Below are 5,038 nucleotides of genomic sequence, written 5' to 3'. Positions count from 1 at the left end.
TACAATTGCTTCCGGGGTCAGCCTGATAACCGCGCCCAGGGGGCGAGGCTGAGGCCTCCGTGCTGACTCCGCCCCCCGACGGGAGAGGCGGGTGGGGCCACGGCCCCCTGGAGTAGGGGAGCGCTTTGTGGGCGGTCCCTCCCCCTGCCCCTCCCCCGTGACAGCCCCGCCAGTGTCGCCGGCCTCGCCAAGCCCCGGCTCTCCTAGCGCCAGGCTGCAGTAGGCGCTGGCACCGAGCTCCCCTCCACGCAGCCCCGGGCCCCACTTTGTACCCGGCTGGAGCCTTGGCCGTAGCCTGGCCTCAGTGAGGCCTGTTTCGCTCCTGGGACAGCCACAGCGAGGGCTCGTCACCGCCGTGCCCCACCCGCGCCATTAGATCCCGCTCTTGCTGCAGTGCCAGGGCGATCCCGCCGCAGGAATCGCCCGAAGGAGCGCGGTGGGCTGGGGCACACATGGAGGTGGTTTATGTTGGCGATATGAACGCGGCCTAACAAGGTTAAGGAGGCGTCGGGGCGCTTCGCTCGTACGGAGGTTCCATGGTGTAATGGTTAGCACTCTGGACTCTGAATCCAGCGATCCGAGTTCAAATCTCGGTGGAACCTGTTCCTTTTCCTGTTTCTCTCCGCTGCAGCTTTCACAGGCTTTCCCGTGAGTTTACAGCAACAGAATAAATGAACATAGTTATTTATCTGCTTGGAACCCTTTAGACCCTTACCCAGACTACGTGCGTGGGAAAGTTGTTTGCATCCCAGTGCTTAATATATAGTTCTTCTGTTATTAACTGTTACTAGTGTATCATTAGGTGTAGATCAGTAATCAGAAACAGATGAAGCCATTCATTGGGCTCTTTAAATAGAGCAGCCTTGAACTAGGTCAGTTGGGAGATTGAGTCAGTCTCATAAACTTCTCAGGGATAGCATAATGTGGGCTGAAACTAGCCAAGATACAAGCAAATCAAAGCTGAGTTGAGTTTGACTCCCAGTGCTTAGACTAAGCCAGTGTATCATTAGGGAAGGAGTTACATTAAAAATGGTCAGCTTGCTTATAACTTGTTGGCCTCATGACTGCAAAGCACTCTGAATGTTTTACATGCAAATAGCTCATCACCCACAAGGCGTGAACAACACAGGAGTATGGCATGGTGGATTTTGTATTCTAGTGTATTACCAAGTATCTGAGGTCACTCTGTACAACAGTCAACTGAAGGAAATGGTCTCCAGATGCCGGAGTCTCCTGAGACGTATCTGTGGCTTGCCCAAACTGTCACATCAACAAGGACCCTGAAGGTGAACTAATATTCCAGACTCTTAAATAGTCAGGTAGGTAGAGGGCAGGCTCATGGCATGGGGGATTAGAAAAGGAAGCAGGGAGGACTGAGCCTTGGGCGTGAGGAGCTCTAGAAACATGCTGCACCTACAAAACATGTTAGAGAAATCTAAAGCTAACTCATTTGTCAGCGAAATGAAAGGCCAATCGGCATGCTCCACTTCACCTCACCTCCATTCAAAGACTAGGTAGGTTTTTGAACAAGCCTCCTCTGGTCTAAAAGATATTGCATCTAGTGTTTGTCCTGAAGAAATGAACTATGTATTTGGAGGAGAGTAGGCCATAAAGTTCTGTTTCGCATCAAGAAAATGTCCTAATAAATTCAGGGGGGAGTTGAATGATTCATTAGGCAGAAGGGAGCAGAAGAAGAAGATACTCAAGCATTAGCTTGGGCCAAAGGAGAGACATTTCTGAGTGTGCATCTGCACTTGCATTCCTCTTTCAAAAGAGGCATGCAAATGAGGTAAATTGAAAAAGCAAATGAGGTATAACTTTGCATATTGGCACCTCATTTGCATATTCTAATTTTGAAAGAGCTTCTTTCAAAAGAAGAAAGCCAGTGTAGATGCGGCTCTTTTGAAAGTAAACCCCATCTTTGAAGGAATCCTTCTTTTTGGATTCTTTTGAAGATGGGGTTTACTTTCAAAAGAGCCGCGTCTACGCTGGCTTTCTTCTTTTGAAAGAAGCTCTTTCGAAATTAGAATATACAAATGAGGTGCCAAATATGCAAATTTATACCTTATTTGCATTTTCAATTTACCTCATTTTCATACCTCTTTCGAAAGAGGAATACAAGTGTAGACACACCCTGAATGTGGAAAAACTGGCAGTACCTGTGTCCTGCATGATGTGAAGCCCAGAACAGAAAATCTGGTACCACATATTCCTGGGCAAATAACACAACTGGAGACTTTAAAATTTGTTCTTCTTCCACAGGATTATTTTCAACATTGGAACTGATCGGTTACTCATTGGTGCAAATAAAGGGAATGTTCTCATCTTGACGTTTAGAAATGTAGCCCACTGGATAAAGAATGATCTTTTATTTGTTTAAAAACACATAGGCTGTGTCTACACTAGCCCAAAACTTTGAAATGCCCGTGCAAATGGCCATTTCAAAGTTTACTAATGAAGTGCTGAAATACATATTCAGCGCCTCATTAGGATGCTGGAAGCTGTAGCACTTCGAAATTGATGCGGCTCGCCGCCATGCGGCGCATCCAGACAGGGCTCCTTTTCGAAAGGAGCCCAGCAGCTTCGAAATCCCGTTACTCATAACAGCAGATAGGAATAGCAGTTTTGGGCTAGTGTAGATGTAGCCATAATGCTGTTAAATTTACACCAGTGAGCACCTTTTGGTAACATTGAAAATGAAAGGTTGCATAGAGTCATTGATTTACAATAAAATAATAAATCACATAATAGCAGTTTGGCTATTAAAGAGGAAAGATGATCTGGTTGTTAGAGCGCACTTGGGAGATCTAGGTCATGACCTTGGTCTACCACAGATTGCCCCGTGACCCTCAGCAAGTCACTTAGTTTCTCTTGCTACGTCTACATTGGAATAAAAACGCCTAGCTCAGGCCCCAGGTCATCAGAGTCAGGCTCCTTATCTGAAAACTGCATTGCAGGCATGTGGGCTCTGAGACCCATGTGCTACATGGGAGCAAAGAGCCTAGGTTCTAGTCTGAGCCCAGATGTCTATGCTGCAATGTTACAAGCCTGTGCCAGCCATAGGTCTTTGACCACAGGGTAAATTTACTTTCTGTGCCTCAAGGTACAAAAGGTAACTTGTATTTTTCCCTGTGGTTGCTCTGTCCCCACACTGCCCCAAAGCCCTGCCTCTTCCTATATCCTTACTCTGTCTCCCCTGAAGTTGGAACAGTTTTTGGAAGGCAGCAAACAGTCAATGTAAGCAACACAGTGCCTACACAGATACTGTGCCAACCTAATTACATCAACCTAAGCACTGCATCTCTTGTGGAAGTGGAGTTATTGAATCAGTGTAGTGGTCAAGTTACATGAGTATGAGCTAAGTTTTTGTGTAGATGTTTGTGAAGTTAGAACAACCATGCTGCCTTGAATTGACTTAACTTTGTAGTGTTGGTCAGGCCTCAGTTCCTCAGTTGTGCAATGTGGATAATAGTGCTACCTCACCTAACAGGGATGTTGTGAGGATTAATACATTACTGAGTGTGAAATCTTCAGATATTGTCACTGGCAGTGAGGGGTTGCAAAATTACCTGAACTTGAAATTTGTCAATTTAGTTTCACCCTTCAAAAGAGAGAAGTTTTTTTATAAACATTGTTGGCAAAAACTAGCACAAATCAAATGACATTTTTCATACACAGCTGTGAAACACCCAGTAACGCCACATAGTTACTTTTAAAGATTGTATTTATCAATTGATATTTCAGGGGGGCAAAAAACTTCTAATGGCACTTTCCGTATGCACAAGACTTGTTTAACTGAAATTAGGTGCAGTGTTATCTGGGGATTGGAACTAGGTAATACAATTTCAGAATTGAGAACAGGAGGTAAGACAGGATACTGTATCCAACTGAAATGACCGTCATGTCCGTTATATTTCTGTATAGTTATGACCTAATGTAAGGTATAATACACAGATTTTGCCAATTACATCTTTTATGGTGAATGTGACAGCAGATTGCCTCATACATGAGTAGTAGTCGGAGTTATCTTTAGTTAAGCCAGTTTAAACTAATTGGGTGTGTCTACACTAGCCGGCTACTTCGAAGTAGCCAACACAATGTCGAAATAGTACATGTCATGTCTGCACACACCATGCGCTATTTCAACGTTGAAATCGACGTTAGGTGGCAAGACATCAAAATCGCTATCCGAAGATGGGAATAGTGCCCTACTTTGACGTTCAACATTGAAGTAGGGTATGTGTAGACGATCCGCGTCCCACTACTTCGAAATAGCAGGGTCCTCCATGGCGGCCGTCAGCTGAGGGGTTGAGACGTGCTCTCCAGTCCCTGCGGGGCTCTAAGAGCACCATGCACAGCAGCCCTTAAAGCACCATGGACCTGGATTTCCTGTGGCAGGAAGTGAGAGCGTGCAGCCAGCAGCGCACACACGTGGCAGCCCTGCACACTCTCCACAGATGCTGACCCCTCCAAACAGCACCATGGCATCCAGCCAGCCCCCAGAGCACTCCCAGGGCTCCCCCCCAAGAGGACCCAGGCACCCCCAGCAGCCAAACGGGGGGGAGCCAAACAGAGGTGGGGCCCCTCATGGTTGGAGGCCGAGCTCCGAGACCTGCTGGGGCTCTGGGGTGAGGAGGAGGTGCTCCGTGTGATGGGGAGCAAGCGCCGGATCACAGAAGCATTCGCCCAACTGGCCAAGGGCCTGGCCACCCAGGGTTACCCTGCCCGCACTCCAGATCACGTCCGGAGCAAGGTGAAGGAGTTGTGACAGGGTTACACCCAAGCCCGGGACTCAGCCAGCTGGTCTGGGGCCGCCTCCACCACTTGCCCCTATTACAGGGAGCTCAGGGCCATCCTGGGCCCCTGGGACACCTCCTCCCCGTGGGCCACATTGGACACCGCAGCTGAGGAATCCCAGCAGGCCTCAGAGCTGGAGGCCAGCCCCACACCCTGGGGCCAACCCAAAGAGCCACCCCTCAGGACGGCGGAGGAAGGGTCCAGTAGCGAGGAGGGGGGGCTCCTCATAGACCTCCCCTCC

The 5,038-nt window shown here is 48.2% G+C and overlaps 1 non-coding gene across 1 annotated transcript; it reads left to right on the top strand.

Annotated features, from left to right (window-relative positions):
- The first annotated feature begins 530 nt into the window (after positions 1-530).
- Positions 531-602, top strand: TRNAQ-CUG (transfer RNA glutamine (anticodon CUG)). The gene has a single exon. It is a non-coding gene; the product is annotated as a tRNA-Gln (tRNA).
- Positions 603-5,038: the final 4,436 nt, after the last annotated feature.

The sequence above is a fragment of the Carettochelys insculpta genome, chromosome 12, assembly GCF_033958435.1.
Source record: "Carettochelys insculpta isolate YL-2023 chromosome 12, ASM3395843v1, whole genome shotgun sequence".
Lineage (NCBI taxonomy): Eukaryota > Metazoa > Chordata > Testudines > Carettochelyidae > Carettochelys > Carettochelys insculpta.
Note: the sequence above shows the minus strand (reverse complement) of the source record. Positions and strands in the feature narration are given on the sequence as shown.